This window comes from Neoarius graeffei, chromosome 25, assembly GCF_027579695.1.
Source record: "Neoarius graeffei isolate fNeoGra1 chromosome 25, fNeoGra1.pri, whole genome shotgun sequence".
Classification (NCBI taxonomy): Eukaryota; Metazoa; Chordata; class Actinopteri; order Siluriformes; family Ariidae; genus Neoarius; species Neoarius graeffei.
The window spans coordinates 22,231,686-22,256,179 of record NC_083593.1 but is presented as its reverse complement, the minus strand read 5'-3'; the positions used below and the strand labels follow the sequence as shown (position 1 = coordinate 22,256,179).

The 24,494-nt window shown below is 43.3% G+C and overlaps 1 protein-coding gene across 2 annotated transcripts in view; it reads left to right on the top strand.

Annotated features, from left to right (window-relative positions):
- Positions 1–9,620: 9,620 nt before the first annotated feature.
- c25h21orf91 (chromosome 25 C21orf91 homolog) overlaps positions 9,621–24,494 on the top strand; it is a 61,379-nt gene continuing 46,505 nt past the window's right edge. For both annotated transcript variants that reach the window (XM_060908248.1, XM_060908247.1), the window contains exon 1: positions 9,621–9,747. The gene's annotated coding sequence lies outside the window, so the exon portion shown is untranslated. The remainder of the gene's footprint in view (positions 9,748–24,494) is intronic.

Sequence of the window (24,494 nt, the reverse complement as noted above, 5' to 3'; positions counted from 1 at the left end):
ACAATGTGACTGTCTCTGTGCAATACTTTATATGTGCAATACCTCACTCCATAATGTGTAACACAACTCATACACCTCAGACTGTGCACCTTACCCCCCCTTTTTTCTCTCTTTTCCCTTCCCCCCTTCCTCTCTCTCTCCCTCTCTACACGCTGTTTGCACTGTTATTGGAGATGCTTTAATCTCATTGTACATGTGTATAGTGACAATAAAGGCATTCTATTCTATTCTATCTCTGTCCACAAATTCCATCTCCTTCTGGGTGATCCTCAGTGTTCCTAAGCTAAGTATGAGATATAATCTCTTTTGTGGGTCCTGGGTCTGTAGCGTGGTCTCTGACCAGTGGGACATGCCAATAAAGTCCTAGTGGCCACTGACTTATAATGTGTCCAAACCACCTCATCTGGCTCCTCTCAATTTGAAGGATCAGTGGCTCCAGGGTGCGATTTGTCAAAAAACCAGAAGGGGGGATGTTTTGTTTTGTTTTTAATCATGAAACGTCACAAAATTAAGGTAACAATAGGCTAACAGCTCAATAACATCCGATGATATCAAATGAATAACACTAAATGAAAATGAACACTAAACCATCTCATCTCATTATCTCTAGCCGCTTTATCCTTCTACAGGGTCACAGGCAAGCTGGAGCCTATCCCAGCTGACTACGGGCGAAAGGCGGGGTACACCCTGGACAAGTCGCCAGGTCATCACAGGGCTGACACATAGACACAGACAACCATTCACACTCACGGTCAATTTAGAGTCACCAGTTAACCTAACCTGCATGTCTTTGGACTGTGGGGGAAACCAGAGCACCCGGAGGAAACCCACGCGGACAACATGCAAAGTCCACACAGAAAGGCCCTCACCAGCCCCGGGGCTCGAACCCAGGACCTTCTTGCTGTGAGGCGACAGCGCTAACCACTACACCACCGTGCCGCCCAACACTAAACCAGAGATAGTAAATTCATCTTCCTATCTCTCTGACTAAATACACGAACACTAACACACAACAAAGTTCGCATTGCTTGTCGCGTTGCTGTGATGTTTCTCTCCCTCCAGATTAAATGGACAGTGACTCGAAAATCACTAAAATACATGAATACTAAATGAACAGTTTGCTCTGATGGCGCAGTTCATGTGGCCTTTTCTGCTTTCCCATCGGTGCGCTATCCGCCGCGTTTCGCCCTTCTTTAATCCACATTTCTGCGAATTTCTCAGCAGGGAAGGAACGCACGTCTGGCCCATTGACAGCGAGGAAAAGAAGGCTGTCAGTGTGGATACATTCATTCTGTTGCGCTCATCAGTAAGGATGTGATTCATGGTGCTAAATCCACGTTCACACTCTGGTTATTATCTACAATGTAGATATTTGCTGGGGATGTTCGTAGGATTGCCAACTTTCTCATATCCAAATGAGGGACACTTTGTTCCGGGTGCGGACAAGTACCGGTACAGGCCCTGTACGCGCACCCCAGCGCCCCAAAATAGTTACAGTACCGAATCGCCTTTAGGTGAGTGTTTCAAATGTAGGCCACTACAAATTCATTTCTAAAATAGAGCTTTTAAAAATTAATAGACCAATTAATGGATATTTTTAAGTAACTTAATGCAAAATAACAAACAATTCTAATATTATTGTCTCATTTTTCTCTTTTAAACTTTGGCCAAATAATTCATCAGGCCATATTTATGAAGGCAATGTCATAAACTGAAAAATGATTTGCTGTAGCTGTAAAACCCTGATATTTGCTTAATTGTCCATTTGAAAACCCTAAGAACCTTCTGCAATGCTTCATAGCAGAAGAAGAAGAGAGAAAGACATCACAAAGGCAGGAGTGAGGCAGAAAAGCTCCCCTTCTATAGGCTGAGGTCTATCCTGTTTCGGAAGGTTTTTTTTTTTAAGCTATCTGCTATCCTTATCGAACAGTTAGGCTGTATCCACTAGCTGCACCATCTGCTCTAGTTTAATTTGATGCCTATTTTGTCAGTATAGCTTAAAAATTCAGGATATGGCAACAGTGAATGGTTTTAAATCGCAGATGACCTCGACTCGCGGTAATAGCGCTTCTCACGGCAATTACGCGATTTACACCACAGCATTGGAGTGAGGGGCAGGATCTGTCCCTGACGGGACAAATTAAAATTACCCAAAAAACGGGATGTCCCGCCCAATACGGGACGGTTGGCAACCCTAGACGTTCGTGAACATCAAAGCTGCCACTTCGGGTCATTTTGAAAGTGAGTGCAATGTAGACCATAGAAAACTGTGTCACAACATGCCTGTCATGTCAACTTTTTTTGGTTTGTTTGTTTTATTGACGGGGTTGTCCCCGAGGATTTTTTTTCAGCAGAGATAAAAACCAGAGGGGGGGATTATCCCCACCATCCCCCCCAGCAAATCGCACCCAGAGTGGCTCTACTCCAAGGTTGTCCCAGACTATAAAGCTCCTGACTCTATCATGGAAAATATGCCCAGCAACCCTGCAGAAGGACATCATTTCTGCTGCTGGTTCTTAAATGAGAAACAGTGGTGCAGTATGAATTCAGACTTTTCTCTTGCAGAGCATTCTCATCAATGCCATGGAACATTCAAACTATAAAGCATACACAGGCTCAGCAGAACACTGTTGGGGAAACTGTAGCTCAGATCTGGACAAGCTCTTTCATTCCATCTTTTCAACCTCTCACTGCAAGACACAGTGTATAAATAGATCATCGTTAACCACACACACAGGTGTGTTATTCATTTGTTGCCCACTCATCCTCTGCGACTCCTGCTGAGATAAATCAATTCATATCCATCTAGCTAGAATCTCCCTCACCTGAATACTGCATTCTATCCTTTTCTGAGAGAGAACCATGACCTTGCACTTGGAGGTGCTGTGTTAAGGTGGCCTCCTTGCTCAAGGTTGCTTTTTCAGGTCAGTTTTCAGGTAAGCTCTTGAGGAAGACCCAGTTGCAACTCACTTTCTAGCTGATGTCTTGAGGTGTTGCTTCAGTATTCCTAGATAATCCCCCATCTTCACTGAATCCTTTTTCCAGCAAAACACCCGACAGCATGATGCTGCCACCCCCATGCTTCGCAGTTGGGGTGGTGTTCTTTGGATTAAAAGCCTCGCCATTTCTCCTCCATGAATAGCCCTGATCACTACGGCAAATGTATTTTTGTTTCATTTGACCAGAGGACACTCCTCTGAAATACTGGTAAACACCTGCAAACTTTACTCTGGCTTTTTTCTACCAGTCTTGGAGCATGGGCTTCTTCCTTGCATGACAGCCTTTCAGGCCATGTCAGTGTAGGACCCTAAATGGTGGACATACAGTGGTGCTTGAAAGTTTGTGAACCCTTTAGAATTTTCTATATTTCTGCATAAATATGACCTTAAACATCAGCAGATTTTGACACAAGTCCTAAAAGTAGATAAAAAGAACCCAGTTAAACAAATGAGACAAAAATATTATACTTGGTAATTTATTTATTGAGGAAAATGATCCAATATTACATATCTGTGAGTGGCAAAAGTATGTGAACCTTTGCTTTCAGTATCTGGTGTGACCCCCTTGTGCAGCAATAACTGCAACTAAATGTATCCAGTAACTGTTGATCAGTCCTGCACACCGGCTTGGAGGAATTTTAGCCCATTCCTCCATACAGAACAGCTTCAACTCTGGGATGTTGGTGGGTTTCCTCACATGAACTGGTCACTTCAGATCCTTCCACAACATTTCGATTGGATTAAGGTCAGGACTTTGACTTGGCCATTCCAAAACATTAACTTTATTCTTCTTTAATCATTCTTTGGTAGAATGACTTATGTACTTAGGGTTGTTGTCTTGCTGCATAACCCACCTTCTCTTGAGATTCAGTTCATGGACAGATGTCCTGACATTTTCCTTTAGAATTTGCTGGTATAATTCAGAATTCATTGTTCCATCAATGATGGCAAGCTGTCCTGGCCCAGATGCAGCTAAACAGGCCCAAACCATGATATTACCACCACCATGTTTCACAGATGGGATAAGGTTCTTATGCTGGAATGCAGTGTTTTCCTTTCTCCAGACATAAAACTTCTCATTTAAACCAAAAAGTTCTATTTTGGTCTCATCCGTCCACAAAACATTTTTCCAATAGCCTTCTGGCTTGTCCATGTGATCTTTAGCAAACTGCAGACGAGCAGCAATGTTCTTTTTGGAGAGCAGTGGCTTTCTCCTTGCAACCCTGCCATGCACACCATTGTTGTTCAGTGTTCTCCTGATGGTGGACTCATGAACATTAACATTAGCCAATGTGAGAGAGGCCTTCAGTTGCTTAGAAGTTACTCTGGGGTCCTTTGTGATCTCACCGACTATTACATGCCTTGCTCTTGGAGTGATCTTTGTTGGTCGACCACTCCTGGTGAGGGTAACAATGGTCTTGAATGTCCTCCATTTGTACACAATCTGTCTGACTGTGGATTGGTGGAGTCCAAACTCTTTAGAGATGGTTTTGTAACCTTTTCCAGTCTAATAAGCATCAACAACACTTTTTCTGAGGTCCTCAGAAATCTCCTTTGTTCGTGCCATGATACACTTCCACAAACATGTGTTGTGAAGATCAGACTTTGATAGATCCCTGTTCTTTAAATAAAACAGGGTGCCCACTCACACCTGATTGTCATCCCATTGATTGAAAACACCTGACTCTAATTTCACCTTCAAATTAACTGCTAATCCTAGAGGTTCACATACTTTTGCCACTCACAGATATGTATTATTGGATCATTTTCCTCAATAAATAAATGACCAAGTATAATATTTTTGTCTCATTTGTTTAACTGGGTTCTCTTTATCTACTTTTAAGACTTGTGTGAAAATCTGATGATGTTTTAGGTCATATTTATGCAGAAATATAGAAAATTCTTAAGGGTTCACAAACTTTCAAGCACCACTGTACATACTTTGGTATCGAATGCCTTCAGCTCCTGTTCCTTTGTTGCTGATTTAGGGTTCAGTTGAACCTTTCAGGCCAAAGTTCGCTCATTCAGGAAACACCGGAACAGTATTTTCCCTGGAGAAAATCCCCTGTGGACACTGGGATTCCCCACTCAACATCTTGTGAGCTAAAGAACAATTACATTTTACATTAATACAGTCACAATGGTATTTGGGTGGTATATAGATACAATTAATATACATATTTTACAAATTGTTAAAAGTGACCAATTATTGCTGGTTCAAGGGAATAAAGTATCGACTGTACCATCTGTACACAACTAATTAAAAGCCCAGAAATGTCTTCTATATACGATGTAGTTATTTGCTTGTCACACCACCATAACGATTACATGTTATCAACATTAACAAGTACAGCTGGATGCAGTGAATTAAGCTGGTCGTTCATATTTTGTTTCGAAACCTCCACCCTCTTCGATGTGATAATGGATCATTCCGTACTTTCCGTAAACGGAAACAGCCCCTTCGTCAGCGCTGCTGTTCTTGTAGTTCATGTTGCCAAGTCCGCGTTTTTACTCCCTTCATTGTGCCATTGATCTTTTCGCTGAAGCCTGATTTTTGAGCATTTTGCTCACATGCGAGTTTTAGCAAGCCAAACAGATAACCATGTGGGACTTAGAATCTGAATAAAGTGTAATCTAATCTATATGCATATTGAATAAAGGCCATTTTTACTTATGAATTCGTGTGATGTCTGTCAGGGAAATGACTGTTTTCATTCCTATTCTTTATTTATGATAATATTTAATAATCCGAGACCCTTTCAGGAATGTGTTGAAAAGAGTTTAACGATAGAATCTGTATAGTTTAATCTGCTTTGTAAATATTGCTGGGTTTTACGTGACGTCACATCCGCCTCATTAGTTATTCAAAACTTTAGCAGGTGGTCTGCCAAAGCTCAGTTGACAAAGCGTTTGCAGAGGCTTGTTTGGAGATCTCCTGCTTTAGGGAACATTTAGAAAATCCTCCCGACCTCCCGCTGACAACATAAAAATCTCCCGCCCGCCCTTATTAAAAAATATATAACTTGATACGTTTATGTTGACGAAAATTAATAGTTGACTTTCCGCTTTTCGTGTGTCTGACATTGTATGGGTGGACTCAAGTGTGTACCCCACGGTATATGCCGATTCCCCGGTCGCTACACCGATTGGCGTAACAGGGGGATTAGAGTGAATGCCAGAGGCATGCGCGCAGATCTAGCACGCATATGAATCAAGCAGAATTCGGTACGCCGCGGGGTCACACTGAGCCACCCAATGTCTTAGCAGTTACTGATAAAGCATACAGATGGCGCTATTAATGATACGCGCGAGAGAACGAGAAAACCCGGGACACTCAACCATTTTGTTTGTTTTTTCGCATCTGCATTTCATCTGCATTTATCGCCTGCTCATTTTTAACTTTATGTTCTCTTGAATGAGATAATGAAACAAAGTTCCATTGGTGGAAATGGCGAAAGCCAAACTCATCTCATCTCATCTCATTATCTCTAGCCGCTTTATCCTTCTACAGGGTCGCAGGCAAGCTGGAGCCTATCCCAGCTGACTACGGGCGAAAGGCGGGGTACACCCTGGACAAGTCGCCAGGTCATCACAGGGCTGACACATAGACACAGACAACCATTCACACTCACATTCACACCTACGGTCAATTTAGAGTCACCAGTTAACCTAACCTGCATGTCTTTGGACTGTGGGGGAAACCGGAGCACCCGGAGGAAACCCACACGGACACGGGGAGAACATGCAAACTCCACACAGAAAGGCCCTCGCCGGCCCCGGGGCTCGAACCCAGGACCTTCTTGCTGTGAGGCGACAGCGCTAACCACTACACCACCGTGCCGCCGAAAGCCAAACTATGAAGAAAAAATATCAGAAAATCACCAAGATAAAGTTCAGATCGCCCGTCGCGATGGTCGCCAGGGATGAATGGCGGACTATTTTGGACGACAGCAAGACGACCCTATATCTGACAAGGTTAGATCGCCAGACCAGATGTTAGATTCTAATGAACTTGTCTGACTTTTTTTGTCTGACTTTTACTAACTTAGACTTAGAAATAGAATATTATTAGAAGAACATTATCATCAGAGGGTCTACCATTGGCAATTTATAATAGTCATTATTGACATTAACATTGACTTTCGGCATATTAAAGTTTGGTCTATAGTCACTGGATTTATCTAGATCTGTTACTATTAATAAGATTTAATTGACACGAAATGTGGTGAATCATTCATATAAACTCGCCTTAGGTTGTTTGAATCAATCAAACCATGAAACTGATAAAAGTTTCTTCAGGGTTCCCCGTGAACTAATAAAAAAGGGTGAACAAACACAGGATTTCACAAAAAGACGTTGAAAAAGGTGGCTTTTGAACCTCTCACTGAAATCGAAGGGAGCCGAGTTGAAGCATGCTCGAGTTTGCAGTGATCACTCTGTGAAAGGTTTGTATATCCCTCTCAGCTATGTCGTTAGTGTTTTCCAAGTACTTTTCTTGCTATGTATCGTTATTTTACTGTACTTTTTAAATCATGAAGCACTAAAGTCCCCAGCTGTTTCTTTGTTTACTCCTCGCTCCTCACAAAGTCCATATGCATGAAGGTTGTGACAAAATTCTTCTCCAGCCATACAGTTACAATGTGCCGTGATCACTTCTCCGTCTGTTTAACTAAAATCCAGGTCTTTAAAGGGGTTTCTGATGATCTTTTTGAATGATTTACCTGAGAGATAAGAGCCAACACAAGTGAGAATCAAGCGAACTGCTGTTTGTTTCCACTTCAACTTGCAGTGCTTCATTGTAAAGACGCGAACAAAAAGCTTAAAAAAAAACTTACACGGGGAAAAACAATACAGGATTCATTCGGCAGCAACTTGATACCGAGGTCCTTTACCCAGCCACATACAACAAAAAAAGTTGTACGCCTTCATACTCTTCCACGCTTTCATCTGTTTTGCAGTGTAGAAGGATGTCTGCAACACCAGATAGTTCGAGATGTCGGGGAACTCAACTGAAGGGTAGTTTTCAAGATTGTATGACAAATCCTTCTTTCCCAGACTGCAGGGGTTGATTCCATTTCACATAGCAATGTTCTGAATAGATCTAAAGCAAGCAGTGGTTTCTAGATTACAAGCATAATCTGTTAAACTAGTTGTTTGCACCATGGCAGCCGTTTAGACCACCAACTATTTCACTTCCGGTAAAACCGCTAAGAAAGGTTACGTGACTGAAATCCAGCAATTACAGTATACCATTTGGTCATGGCCGTCCATCCATTATCTGTAGCCGCTTATCCTGTTCTACAGGGTCGCAGGCAAGCTGGAGCCTATCCCAGCTGACTATGGGCCAGGTTATTGCAGGGCTGACACAGAGACTAACAACCATTAGTCAATTGCACCTACAGTCAATTGCATCCTAACTTGCATGTCTTTGGACTGTAGGGGAAACCGGAGCACCCGGAGGAAACCCATGCAGACATGGCAACAGAGGCGATTCTAGAGTCTGTTGTGGCCCCAAGCAAAAATTTCCAGGGGGCCCTTCTGACCAGTGTTCATCACCAATATGTTATAAATAATCTGACACCAGGGCGGCACGGTGGTGTAGTGGTTAGCGCTGTCGCCTCACAGCAAGAAGGTCCTGGGTTCGAGCCCCGGGGCCGGCGAGGGCCTTTCTGTGTGGAGTTTGCATGTTCTCCCCGTGTCCGCGTGGGTTTCCTCCGGGTGCTCCGGTTTCCCCCACAGTCCAAAGACATGCAGGTTAGGTTAACTGGTGACTCTAAATTGACCGTAGGTGTGAATGTGAGTGTGAATGGTTGTCTGTGTCTATGTGTCAGCCCTGTGATGACCTGGCGACTTGTCCAGGGTGTACCCCGCCTTTCGCCCGTAGTCAGCTGGGATAGGCTCCAGCTTGCCTGCGACCCTGTAGAAGGATAAAGCGGCTAGAGATAATGAGATGAGAATCTGACACCAACGAAAAATGTATGAAACCAAAGTTTTTTAAATTACAAATGTGAAAATACAATGGTAAAGAAAAATAAAAACATTAAAAACAATAAAAAACAAAATAAATAAGCCCTCAGGCCCCGACTCTTGGGGGGCCCCTTGCCTGTTCACAAGCTGCACGTCTGCAACATGCAAAGTCCACACAGGAAGGCCCTTGCCGGCCGCTGGGCTCAAACCCAGAACCTTCTTGCTATGAGGACACAGTGCTAATGAGTCATTATTGTCTCATCTCATTATCTCTAGCCGCTTTATCCTGTTCTCCAGGCAAGCGACCCTACAGGCAAGAGGTGGGGTACACCCTGGACAAGTCACCAGGTCATCACAGGGCTGACACATAGACACAGACAACCATTCACACCTACGGTCAATTTAGAGTCACCAGTTAACCTAACCTGCATGTCTTTGGACTGTGGGGGAAACCAGAGCACCCGGAGGAAACCCACACGGACACGGGGCTCGAACCCAGACCTTCTTGCTGTGAGGCGACAGCGCTAACCACTACACCACCGTGCCGGCCCTAGTCATTACTGTGATATTTAAAATAGAGCGAGGATACTCGAAGTTTTAGTATTGTGTTGATGTTGAGGCAGATCTGGCAACCCTGTCCTTTCAGCTGCTCTTCAATAACATCGAGCTCTCAGGCGAGAGAGAGAGCGCGCGAGCGTGGGCTTTGAAGAGGATAACCGTTTGTATCTTTTCAGTTTCTTTTCGGTTCGTTTTGAGGACTTTATTGACAACGTCAAATAAGGTAATATTCGTTTGTCTTCCTTGTTCTTGAGAGATGTATTTGAAGAGAATGCTGCTCGGAAATGACTTCTTTTCGACGTTCAGTTCAGGTGAACAGCGGCGAAATAACGGTCACGAACAAGTGTCCGTCCCCGTAGCGGTGAAACGGTGCTAGCAACCAGGCTAACAAGTTAGTTTAGCCATCTCGCTAGCTGTTCTCTGGTAACACGTTGTTTTGGTCGGCAGCCGATGTTTCTAGATTGACATTCTCAAATCAGCAAATAATGTGTGGGCTCGCTCCTGTTAGCTCAGTATAGTTTACTTTAGCTTAGGTTTAAAAAATAATAATTATTATTGAATAATGGCAATAATTTCAACAACAAAAAAAAGAACGCATAATGCTAAGTTAGTTATCTGATTTATTCACTGTGATAATATTTTTGGGCATTGTTTAATACTGCCAGTTTACTAACACTGCTAACTTGAACTAACGGGCACTAGTTGTTTCTGGTAAACAGTTTTGCTTTGATTGATTTATCTTTCACCAAGCGGCTAAAAATCAGCCTAATAATCTGATTTATAGAGATCTCTACAAGCAGTAATGCAATTTCTTATACAAAAATAATTACAATAATCCAAAAGCACAGGAATAAGTAAACTCTTGTTATTGTAACTATTTCAACTAAAGTAAACAAACGAGTTGTCTCGTGTTCGTCTTTTTTTTTATTTTAACGTTTGTTTGTGTTTTTGCTCTTTGCTTTCGTGTCCAGAATAATATTTGTTGGGGTTTTTTCTTCTCCTCACATTTGTCACTTTAAAGTCAACGTTTCATGGACAATTTCTCCTGTTCTAACAAAGACTATTTACTTGTATTTGAAAACTTGTAAATTAAACACTGCAACCGCACTTCATGTATCACAGATTCATTCAGTAATAATGTTTTGGTTTGACTTTTTTTGTATTTTCGGTGTCCTCTGTCCTGAAATAGATATCTTTTACCCATAATGCACTGGGTCTGTTATGTTCAGTAGGTTCCACATAGAGTAGGAAGGAAACTACTCAGGTGGCATGTTACTTGTTAATTACATAAAAGGTTTAGTTTTGAATGCTTTTGAATATTAATGAACTTGTAATTTTATCCTGCAACAGATTATACACAGCTCGTCTGATGTGAAGTGCAACAGGATTTGGGGTTTCGGAGCAAGTAGCTTGTACTGTAGTTACAGCATTGAGGTGTTGCACCACTGTGCCAGGCAATATCTCATCTCATCTCATTATCTCTAGCCGCTTTATCCTTCTACAGGGTCGCAGGCAAGCTGGAGCCTATCCCAGCTGACTACGGGCGAAAGGCGGGGTACACCCTGGACAAGTCGCCAGGTCATCACAGGGCTGACACATAGACACAGACAACCATTCACACTCACATTCACACCTACGGTCAATTTAAAGTCACCAGTTAACCTAACCTGCATGTCTTTGGACTGTGGGGGAAACCGGAGCACCCGGAGGAAACCCACGCGGACACAGGGAGAACATGCAAACTCCACACAGAAAGGCCCTCGCCGGCCACGGGGCTCGAACCCGGACCTTCTTGCTGTGAGGCGACAGCGCTAACCACTACACCACCATGCCGTGCCGGGCAATATGTAAAAAAAAATACAATTAAAAAAAGTAAAGCGGTGGCTACAATTATCGACAGTCCATAATTATCAACACCTTTTCAGATTTACCAATAAAAAGCAATGTTACAAAGGTGAGTTTCAGTTACAACAGTAATTATTGGTTAATTAATCAACCGGAAGGACCCTCCCCGTCGTCTGATGACACAGCTCATTACCTGAGATGGAATTTTTTTTTAGCACGATCAGCAATTTGAGGAAAATCCGGACGTTGTCATCACAGATAAGCATGGTGGAAAGATCATGGGCATGTTTTTACTTCTCAAATTCATCAATATTTCATGATCTCCTTGTCGAAACCTATTTTGTTTCTTACTTGTAGCGGCCAAAGTAGAATTCATATAGACGTGAATTACAATTTATGTTAAAAGGTATAAATAATTTCATTTGAGTGTGTAATTTCATATAAGTAGTTTATTTCATGATTAAGATGATGAATAATATGTGGCAAGGTTAAAAGAATTAGAAGTAGAATCCGAATTCATATGTTAAGAATTAGAACTGTCTCACCTTAAGAATTCATATGTGAAGAATTAGAACAAGAATTAGAACTGTCTCATGCTTCTCAAGAATTAGAATTAGAATTCATTCAGCTATATAAGAACGGTCTCACGCTTCTCAGGGTAGATCTCGAGAAGCCGTGGAAGCGAACAGTTTTTCTTACCTGACTCTCTGACTCGCTGACTCTCTGACTCACCGACTCTCTGTATCTTAGAACCTTTGTAATTGTTAAACGAGGATTAAAGTTCAACTTTCAAGACGTTTCAAGTGGATTTATTGCAAGGCACACGGACACAGAGTGGAAACAGTTACTTTGGGACAGAGACTTCGTCAGCGTAAGCTATAGCACTTTTCTCAAGGTCTCACTACGAACGAGCCTCTACATTACTCTTTCATTTGACAGTCAGCATTTTGTATCTAAACGCACGTTTGCGAAGTCACGTGAGGTGTCGATAATAGTGATCACTTTCACCGGTGTCCACCATTATCGACACCCTGTGGAATTAAGTGACATTTACAACTGTTATGTGTCAATCTTTGTGTAACATTGTTGAAGTAGATGAGGTACTTTAACCCATTCCTTATGGAATACTTCGATTTTTTTCAGTCACGTTTTGACGGAATACTTTTTGTGAAAATCACGAATTTAATAGGTGCATTCAGTTAAAGGTCTCTATCTCCATAACAAATTATTTTAGAGGTAGAAAAGTATACATTTACCGAGTCCTTGAAACCTGTCCTCTCTAAATATGGGATTATTTTTGTATAATTCTGAAGTAGGTAGGTTTCACAAGCATCAGTCATAATATTATTAGGGCCCGAGCCCTATAGGGCGAAGGCCCTATTGTTCTTGTAAGAGTTCACTATTATTAGGGCCCGAGCCCTATAGGGCGAAGGCCCTATTGTTCTTGTAAGAGTTCACTATTATTATTCTTCTTTATTTTTCTCCGCTGTTGGGCCATTTTCGGGGCGCTTGCCATGGGCGAAAACGCGCGAAATTTGGCGCCACTTCCGAGAATTGCCACCGCTACTCAGAACCAAAAGCCCACACTTGGCCGGGGCTCAGGGCCTCTATAGCGCCCCCTAAGTCGCTGTGATTTTGGCATCCCGCATTAAGGTGCCTGGTTGCCATTTAGTTTGAAGTAGTGGCATGCCATTTGGTATGCATATGTATCTCACTAAGCCGGACAAAAATGTAATGCCAATGCATTAGCCACGCCCAACAGGAAGTGAGGTAATTTCACTTTTGTGTGAAATGCATGGCCACGAAGATGGCGCAACTCCTCCTAGACCGTTCATAGGAATGTCACCAAAATTGATACACATCATCTAGAGACATGGCTGACAAAAGTTACTAAATACGTTTCACGTAGGATAAACCGTTCAGAAGTTATACGTCAATCAATTTTCACTTCAAAATTTTACATGCTAAAAAATTCATAACAAATCTTCTAATTGCTCCACACTGCTCATAATTCAGACGCTAATCACTCATTGGGCTTCTGACATGTTACCCAATTTCTGTGATATTTCGCCACTGGGGGCGCTATTTTTGGGCAAAAAATCCAATCTTTCCTCAAATTTGGTCAAACTTCACGGCCACCCTCTTACTACCTCCCATGTCATGTATACCACATTTTGGGAATTTTCGTCCATGGGGGGCGCTGTTTTTGGCCGACGCAATTTCTCCAAAACGGGTTTTTGGTAAATTATTCCATAATGCTTTTCCTTTACACCACAACCTTGTGATAGTGCGTTGCTGTTGTGGACACTTATTTTTCCATCTCATAATCACTCATGTACAGCATAGCGCCACCTACTGACATGGGAAAAACCAAAAAATTTATTCTTCAAAAATCTATATCTCATCTTCTGTTTACTCAATTGTCATCAAACTTCATACGCAAACTCTTCATAGCTCACCTGACATGTACGCCAAATTTTGTGCACTTTCGCCCCTGGGGGTGCGGGTTATGGCAGAAATGATATTGCAGCTTCTGATTTGTCAAACTTGGCAAGCAAACTCTTTACAAGACCCTTTTTGGGGCGCTTGCCATGGTCGACATCGCACGAAATTTGGCTCCTTTTTCTTAGACTCCCACCGCTACTGAGAACCAGAAGCCCAGATCCAGGCGGGCCTCAGGGCCTCTATAGCGCCCCCTAACTCATTGTGATTTTGGCCTCCCGCATTAAGGTGCCTGGTTGCCATGTAGTTTGTAGTAGTGGCATGCCATTTGGTACGCATATGTATCTCACTAAGCCGGACAAAAATGTAATGCCAATGCATTAGCCACGCCCAACAGGAAGTAAGGTAATTTCACTTTTGTGCGAAATGCATTGCCACGAAAACGGCGCAACTCCTCCTAGACCGTTCATAGAAATGTCACCAAAATTGATACACATCATCTACAGACATGGCTGACAAAAGTTCCTAAATACGTTTCACGTAGAATAAACCGTTCAGAAGTTATACGTCAATCAATTTTCAATGCAAAATTTTACATGCTTAAAAATTCATAACATATCTTCAAATTGCTCAAAACTGCTCATACTTCACACGCAAATCAATCATTGGGCATCTGACATGTTACCCAATTTCTGTGATATTTCGCCACTGGGGGCGCTATTTTTGGGCAAAAAATCCAATCTTTACTCAAATTTGGTCAAACTTCACGGCCACCCTCTTACTGCCTCCCATGTCATGTACACCTCATTTTGGGAATTTTCGTCCATGGGGGGCGCTGTTTTTGGCCAACGCAATTGCTCCAAAACAGGTTTTTGGTAAATAATTCCATAATGCTTCTCCTTCACACCACTACCTTGTGATAGTACGTTGCTGTTGTAGACACTTATTTTTCCAACTCATAATCGCTCATGTGCAGCATAGCGCCACCTACTGACATGGTAGAAACCAAAAAATTTATTCTTCAAAAATCAATATCTCATCTTCTATTTTCTCAATCTTGATCAAACTTGATACGCACACTCTTAACAGGTCACCTGACATATGTGCCAAATTTTGTGAACTTTTGCCACTGGGGGCGCTGTTTTCAGGCAACAATTTATATCTCGGCTTCTGATTGGTCAAACTTGATCAAACTTTACAAAACAACTCTTCATAGGTCCCTTGACATGTATACCAAATTTGGTGAACTTTCACCACTGGGGGCGCTCATTGCGCTGTAGCAGTTGCAGGAGAGGTGTTTACAATCATGAGGCACCAGGAGTATGTTGTTTTGGTTGCCTTAAACACACATGACTTGTGGACCACTGGGGGCGCTCATTGCACTGTAGCAGTTGCAGGAGAGGTGTTTACAATCATGAGGCACCAGGAGTATGTTGTTTTGGTTGCCTTAAACACACATGACTTGTGGGGAATGGGTAGGCAGTCGGGAGCAAGTGTTGTAGCATAGCGCCACCTACTGACATGGGAGAAACCAAAAAATTTATTCTTCAAAAATCAATATCTCATCTTCTATTTTCTCAATCTTGATCAAACTTGATACGCACACTCTTAACAGGTCACCTGACATATGTGCCAAATTTTGTGAACTTTTGCCACTGGGGGCGCTGTTTTCAGGCAACAATTTATATCTCGGCTTCTGATTGGTCAAACTTGATCAAACTTTACAAAACAACTCTTCATAGGTCCCTTGACATGTATACCAAATTTGGTGAACTTTCACCACTGGGGGCGCTCATTGCGCTGTAGCAGTTGCAGGAGAGGTGTTTTCAATCATGAGGCACCAGGAGTATGTTGTTTTGGTTGCCTTAAACACACATGACTTGTGGACCACTGGGGGCGCTCATTGCACTGTAGCAGTTGCAGGAGAGGTGTTTACAATCATGAGGCACCAGGAGTATGTTGTTTTGGTTGCCTTAAACACACATGACTTGTGGGGAATGGGTAGGCAGTCGGGAGCAAGTGTTGTAGCGTTACATACAGACTAATAGATGTCTAACAGAAGACAATCCTATGTAGCTATAGCTTGGTGACTGATGAGGTAAATACATTAATTTGGTTGGGAAGCCATGGCATAAAATGTTCTGTCCATGACAACATCTCAGCGCACCGTGTACTCTGTGTCCAATTCTGTGCTTTGTCACCATTGTGGGAGTAATGTCTCTTGCCAAAGAAGCTGTGGAAGGTATTTCGCGGGGACGCATGCCCCCGCCCCCCTTGGCCGCTGGCGCGAGGGCCCGTCGAGGCCGCTTGCGGCTTTAATTATTCTTCCGTCTTCTTCTTCTTCTTCTTCTTCTTCTTCTTCTTTATTTTTCTCCGCTGTTGGGCCATTTTCGGGGCGCTTGCCATGGGCGAAAACGCACGAAATTTGGCGCCAGTTCCGAGAATTGCCACCGCTACTCAGAACCAAAAGCCCAAACTTGGCCGGGGCTCAGGGCCTCTATAGCGCCCCCTAAGTCATTGTGATTTTGGTCTCCCGCATTAAGGTGCCTGGTTGCCATGTAGTTTGTAGTAGTCGCATGCCATTTGGTACGCATATGTATCTCACTTAGCCGGACAAAAATGTAATGCCAATGCATTAGCCACGCCCAACAGGAAGTGAGGTAATTTCACTTTTGTGCGAAATGCATGGCCACGAAGACGGCGCAGCTCCTCCTAGACCGTTCATAGGAATGTCACCAAAATTGATACACATCATCTACAGACATGGCTGACAAAAGTTCCTAAATACGTTTCACGTAGCATAAACCGTTCAGAAGTTATTCGTCAATCAATTTTCAATGCAAAATTTTACATGCTTAAAAATTCATAACAAATCTTCTACTTGCTCAAAACTGCTCATACTTCACCCGCAGATCACGCATTGGGCTTCTGACATGTTACCCACTTTCTGTGATATTTCGCCACTGGGGGCGCTGTTTTTGGGCAAAAATTCCAATCTTTCCTCAAATTTGGTCAAACTTCACGGCCACCCTCTTACTACCTCCCATGTCATGTATACCACATTTTGGGAATTTTCGTCCATGGGGGGCGCTGTTTTTGGCCGACGCAATTGCTCCAAAACGGGTTTTTGGTAAATAATTCCATAATTCTTTTCCTTCACACCACTACCTTGTGAGAGTACGTTGCTGTTGTAGACACTTATTTTTCCAACTCATAATCGCTCATGTACAGCATAGCGCCACCTACTGACATGGGAAAAAACAAAACATTTATTCTTCAAAAATCAATATCTCATCTTCTATTTACTCAATCTTGATCAAACTTGACACGCACACTCTTAACAGGTCACCTGACATATCTCCCAAATTTTGTGAACTTTTGCCACTGGGGGCGCTGTTTTCAGGCAACAATTTATATCTCGGCTTCTGATTGGTCAAACTTGATCAAACTTGACAGAACAACTCTTCCTAGGTCCCTTGACATGTATACCAAATTTGGTGAACTTTCACCACTGGGGGCGCTCATTGCGCTGTAGCAGTTGCAGGAGAGGTGTTTTCAATCATGAGGCACCAGGAGTATGTTGTTTTGGTTGCCTTAAACACACATGACTTGTGGACCACTGGGGGCGCTCATTGCACTGTAGCAGTTGCAGGAGAGGTGTTTACAATCATGAGGCACCAGGAGTATGTTGTTTTGGTTGCCTTAAACACACATGACTTGTGGGGAATGGGTAGGCAGTCGGGAGCAAGTGTTGTAGCGTTACATACAGACTAATAGATGTCTAACAGAAGACAATCCTATGTAGCTATAGCTTGGTGACTGATGAGGTAAATACATTAATTTGGTTGGGAAGCCATGGCATAAAATGTTCTGTCCATGACAACATCTCAGCGCACCGTGTACTCTGTGTCCAATTCTGTGCTTTGTCACCATTGTGGGAGTAATGTCTCTTGCCAAAGAAGCTGTGGAAGGTATTTCGCGGGGACGCATGCCCCCGCCCCCCTTGGCCGCTGGCGCGAGGGCCCGTCGAGGCCGCTTGCGGCTTTAATTATTCTTCCGTCTTCTTCTTCTTCTTCTTCTTTATTTTTCTCCGCTGTTGGGCCATTTTCGGGGCGCTTGCCATGGGCGAAAACGCACGAAATTTGGCGCCAGTTCCGAGAATTGCCACCGCTACTCAGAACCAAAAGCCCAAACTTGGCCGGGGCTCAGGGCCTCTATAGCGCCCCCTAAGTCATTGTGATTTTGGTCTCCCGCATTAAGGTGCCTGGTTGCCATGTAGTTTGTAGTAGTCGCATGCCATTTGGTACGCATATGTATCTCACTTAGCCGGACAAAAATGTAATGCCAATGCATTAGCCACGCCCAACAGGAAGTGAGGTAATTTCACTTTTGTGCGAAATGCATGGCCACGAAGACGGCGCAACTCCTCCTAGACCGTTCATAGGAATGTCACCAAAATTGATACACATCATCTACAGACATGGCTGACAAAAGTTACTAAATACGTTTCACGTAGGATAAACCGTTCAGAAGTTATACGTCAATCAATTTTCGATGCAAAATTTTACATGCTTAAAAATTCATAACAAATCTTCTGATTGCTCAAAACTGCTCATACTTCACACGCAAATCACTCATTGGGCTTCTGACATGTTACCCAATTTCTGTGATATTTCGCCACTGGGGGCGCTATTTTTGGGCAAAAATTCCAATCTTTCCTCAAATTTGGTCAAACTTCACGGCCACCCTCTTTCTACCTCCCATGTCATGTATACCACGTTTTGGAAATTTTCGTCCATGGCGGGCGCTGTTTTTGGCCGACGCAATTGCTCCAAAACGGGTTTTTGGTAAATAATTCCATAATGCCTTTCCTTCACACCACTACCTTGTGATAGTACGTTGTTGTTGTAGACACTTATTTTTCCAACTCATAATCGCTCATGTACAGCATAGCGCCACCTACTGACATGGGAAAAACCAAAAAATGTATTCTTCAAAAATCTATACCTCATCTTCTATTTACTCAATTGTCATCAAACTTCATAAGCGAACTATTCATAGCTCACCTGACGTCTACGCCAAATTTTGTGCACTTTCGCCCCTGGGGGTGCTGGTTATGGCAAAAATGATATTGCAGCTTCTGATTTGTCAAACTTGGCAAGCAAACTCTTTACAAGACCCTCATTGGGGCGCTTGCCATGGTCGACAACGCACGAAATTTGGCTCCTTTTTCTTAGACTGCCACCGCTACTGAGAACCAGAAGCCCAGATCCAGGCGGGCCTCCGGGCCTCTATAGCGCCCCCTAACTCGTTGTGATTTTGGCCTCCCGCATTAAGGTGCCTGGTTGCCATGTAGTTTGTAGTAGTGGCATGCCATTTGGTACGCATATGTATCTCACTAAGCCGGACAAAAATGTAATGCCAATGCATTAGCCACGCCCAACAGGAAGTGAGGTAATTTCACTTTTGTGCGAAATGCATGGCCACGAAGACGGCGCAGCTCCTCCTAGACCGTTCATAGGAATGTCACCAAAATTGATACACATCATCTACAGACATGGCTGACAAAAGTTCCTAAATACGTTTCACGTAGCATAAACCGTTCAGAAGTTATTCGTCAATCAATTTTCAATGCAAAATTTTACATGCTTAAAAATTCATAACAAATCTTCTACTTGCTCAAAACTGCTCATACTTCACCCGCAGATCACGCATTGGGCTTCTGACATGTTACCCACTTTCTGTGATATTTCGCCACTGGGGGCGCTGTTTTTGGGCAAAAATTCCAATCTTTCCTCAAATTTGGTCAAACTTCACGGCCACCCTCTTACTACCTCCCATGTCATGTATACCACATTTTGGGAATTTTCGTCCATGGGGGGCGCTGTTTTTGGCCGACGCAATTGCTCCAAAACGGGTTTTTGGTAAATAATTCCATAATTCTTTTCCTTCACACCACTACCTTGTGAGAGTACGTTGCTGTTGTAGACACTTATTTTTCCAACTCATAATCGCTCATGTACAGCATAGCGCCACCTACTGACATGGGAAAAAACAAAACATTTATTCTTCAAAAATCAATATCTCATCTTCTATTTACTCAATCTTGATCAAACTTGACACGCACACTCTTAACAGGTCACCTGACATATCTCCCAAATTTTGTGAACTTTTGCCACTGGGGGCGCTGTTTTCAGGCAACAATTTATATCTCGGCTTCTGATTGGTCAAACTTGATCAAACTTGACAGAACAACTCTTCCTAGGTCCCTTGACATGTATACCAAATTTGGTGAACTTTCACCACTGGGGGCGCTCATTGCGCTGTAGCAGTTGCAGGAGAGGTGTTTACAATCATGAGGCACCAGGAGTATGTTGTTTTGGTTGCCTTAAACACACATGACTTGTGGGGGATGGGTGGGCAGTCGGGAGTAAGTGTTGTAGCGTTACATACAGACTAATAGATGTCTAACAGAAGACAATCCTATGTAGCTATAGCTTGGTGACTGATGAGGTAAATACATTAATTTGGTTGGGAAGCCATGGCATAAAATGTTCTGTCCATGACAACATCTCAGCGCACCGTGTACTCTGTGTCCAATTCTGTGCTTTGTCGCCATTGTGGGAGTAATGTCTCTTGCCGAAGAAGCTGTGGAAGGTTTTTCGCGGGGACGCATGCCCCCGCCCCCCTTGGCCGCTGGCGCGAGGGCCCGTCGAGGCCGCTTGCGGCTTTAATATTATAATATTATAATACTATAATAATATAATAATATTATAGCAGTCTATCCCTGCTATAATAAACCTTCCCTACGCGTGACTTCTGGGGTTTCCCGCTAATTATAATATCCAAATGTGGTCTATGTGCAGTCCTCTACGGCTCTGATTGGTCAAATTCACACGTACTGCTTTATTATGGGAGTTTCCGAGGGAATTCCGTATGACGTGACCAAAGCCGATAGTACCGGCTTTCCGTAGGGAATGGGAAAATTCCCCGAGCCGCTGTCAGCGGCTTGCCGTAGGGAATGAGTTAAAAAAAATAAAAGTGCTGTGATTTATAATAAATTTTTTCTGATTCATAACAGAATGGAATGTTTATAGAGTATTTGAAATCCTCTTGCAATAAATAGAATTAGACCAGAATTAAATTCCTAGCATATAAAAAATTACATGCTTGAAATATTCAGATTTTTCTGTTCCATTCAGAATTTTTTTTGTAGTTTGTAATAAATATCTACCACATATTTACATAGACATTTTATATTTTTAGATGTAAATTTAAAATCTCAATTTAAAAAAAAATCAACCTTTGACCTGGATTTTCATGTGGTTACAATGTTAATTGCCTGTTGATATTTATTGGTAAACTACAAAATGTGAAATTAACACAAACAACAATGAATGATTAACAAAATGTGATCTACAAAAATACTTAGAAAGTGGAACAAAAATTTTCTGACACAGGTTAAACATTGAGCGGCATGGTGGTGTAATGGTTAGCGCTGTCGCCTCACAGCAAGAGGGTCCGGGTTCAAGCCCCGTGGCCGGCGAGGGCCCTTCTGTGCGGAAAAGTCCTAATTTACGTAAGCACCAACATCAATATATTTATATAAAAGAAAATTTGTACTAAATATAAGTCTATGTAAAACACATTTTAAATAAAAACTGTTTTGTTAACTTAATACTGTACCACAAACTGATTTTTTAAAATTTATTTATTTATTTATTTATTTATTTATTTTTATAAATCAGAATCAGAAAAAGCTTTATTGCCAAATAATCATTGCAACTACAAGGAATTTGGCTTGGAGTTAAGGTGCTAAATAAATAAATACTAAATAAAAACAGTTTATTCTAATAAAGGAGTTACATAAAAATGGTCTATTCTAAGATATTAAGAAATAAGTAATAAAATAAATAAATGACTGTGCAAATCAGGTAAACAATAAGATAAAATAAACAACTGTGCAAATCAGGTAAACAGCTGGGGGCAGAGTAAATGGGGGTCACTGGTCTTGTTTATTGGGGGGGGAGCAGAGTGGACCAGGAGTCTGAGGAATGGTACTGGCGGGGATGGGGGGCAGAGTAAGTGGAGGTTACTAGTCATGTTTATGAGGCCAGCAGCGGTAGGAAAGAAACTGTTTCTGTGGCATGAGGTTTTGCTCTTGATGGAGGGGAATGTCTCAAAGAGTTTATGTCTGGGTTGGGAGGGATCAGCCACAATCTTTCCTGCCCACCTCGGTGTCCTGGAGACAAACAGGTCCTCAAGTGAAGGCAGGCTGCAGCCGATCACCTTCCCTGCCAAGTGAATGAGACCCTGCAGTCTACCCTTGTCCCTGGCAGAGGCAGCAGCGTACCAGATGGTGATGGAGGAGGTGAGGATGGACTCAATGATGGCTGTATAGAAGTGCACCATCATTGTCTTTGGCAGATTGGACTTCTTTAACTGCCACAGGAAGTACATGCTCTGCTGTGCTTTTGAGATGAGGAAGCTAATGTTCAGTTCCTACTTCAGGTCCTGGGTGATTATGGTGCCCAAGAAGTGGAAGGACTCCACAGTGTTCACTGGTGAGCCTCGCAAGGTGATGGGGAGAGGAGGAGCTGGGTTCTTCCTGAAGTCCACAATCATCTCCACTGTTTTTGCAGCATTTAGCTCCAGGTTGTTTTGGCTGCACCAGGTCACCAGATGGTTGATCTCGCACCTGTAGGCAGACTCATCCTCACCAGAGATGAGTCCAATGAGGGTGGTGTAATCCGCAAACTTCAGGAGCTTGAGGGACTGGTGGGTGGAGGTGCAGCTGTTTATATACAGGAAGAAGAGCAGAGGAGAAAGAATGCAGCCTTGGGGGGGGATCCAGTGTTGATTGTCTGAGTGTTGGAGACATGCTTCCCCAACCTTACTTGCTGCTTCCTGTCAATCAGGAAGTCAGTGATCCACCTGCAGGTGGGGTCAGGCACATTTAGCTGGGACAGTTTGTCCTGTAGCAGAGCTGGAATGATGGTATTGAACGCAGAGCTGAAGTCCACACACAGGATTCTGGCGTAGGTTGCTGGGGAATCCAGATGCTGGAGGATAAAATGGAGGGCTCTGTTGATGGCATCGTCCACAGACCTGTTGGGTCTGTAGGCGAACTGCAGGGGGTCCAGAAGGGGGTCTGTAATGACTTTGAGGTGAGAGAGGACAAGGCGCTCAAAGGAGTTCATCACCACGGAGGTGAGGGCGATGGGTCTGTAGTCATTTAGTCCTGTGGTCCTTGCTTTTTTGAGGATGGGTATGATGGTGGAGGACTTGAAACAGACTGGCATGTGGCATGTCTCCAGTGAGGTGTTGAAAATGTCTGTGAACATTGGAGACAACTGGTCGGTGCAGTTTCTCAGGGTGGATGGAGAGACAGAGTCAGGTCCAGCTGATTTACGGGGGTTCTGTCTCTTGAACAGTCTATTAACATCCCTCTCCTGAATGGTGAGAGTTGCAGTGGGGGAGGAGGTGGAGGGGGCCTTTGATGTGGACAGAGATGAGGAGGCGTGGCTTCCTGAAGAGAGAGGGGAGGTGGGGGTGTTGGGGTGAAGGTGGTGATTGTGGGAGGAGGTATCAGGACTGTCCCATCGCTTTTCAAAACGGCAGTAGAAGGTGTTATGGTCATTTGCAAGGCAAAGGTTGTTGACAGAGTGAGGGAGTTTGGGTTTTTAGTTTGTGATTTGCCTTAGCCCTCTCCAGACAGATACAGAGTCATTAGTCAAGAACTGGTGTTGTATTTTCTCAGCATACAGCCGTTTAGCATCTCTCACCGCCTTGCTAAACCTGTACTTGGACTCTTTAAACCTGTCCCTGTCTGCACTCTTGAACGCCTCCTCCTTCTGCCATCTCAGCTGTCTGAGTCCAGCTGTGAACCAGGGCTTGTCGTTGTTATAAGTCACCCTGGTGCGAGTTGGTATACAATCATCCTCACGGAAGCTGATGTATGAAGTCACCGCCTCTGTATACTCATCTAGGCTGTTTGTGGCAGTCCTGAAAACGTCCCAGTCTGTTGAGTCCAGACACGCCTGAAGGTCCTCTACAGCCTCCTTGCTCCATTTCCTTGATGTCCTCACAACAGGCTTGCTAAGCTTTAGCTTCTGTCTGTATGAAGGGATTAGGTGGACCATGACATGGTCAGAGTGGCCCAATGCAGCACAAGGGACAGCATGATAAGCATTGTTAACTGTTGTGTAACAGTGATCCAAAACATTCTCCTCTCTGGTCAGACATTTAATAAACTGTTTGTATTTGGGGAGTTCATGGGAGAGATTACCTTTGTTAAAGTCGCCAAGGACATGCAGTATCTGGTCAGAGAGTAAGCACTGTGCCTCCTGCACGTTAGTTTGCGGTAGAATGTAAACGCCGACCAGAATGAATGAAGCGAACTCGCGGGGGGAGTAAAAGGGTTTGCAGTTAATGAAAAAAGATTCCAGATCAGGAGAGCAGTGTTGATGGATCACAGTCACGTCGTTACACCAGTCACTATTTGTGTAAAAACAGATTCCTCCACCTTTAGTTTTGCTGGAGAGTTCCGTGTTACGATCCGCTCTGAAGAGTTGGGAAGCCTGCCAGCTGCAGCGCCGAGTCTGGTATTGATCCACACAACAACGTCTCCGTAAGGCACAGATTTGCCGACAAAGAAAAGTCTCTGTTTTTTTCCCAAAAGTA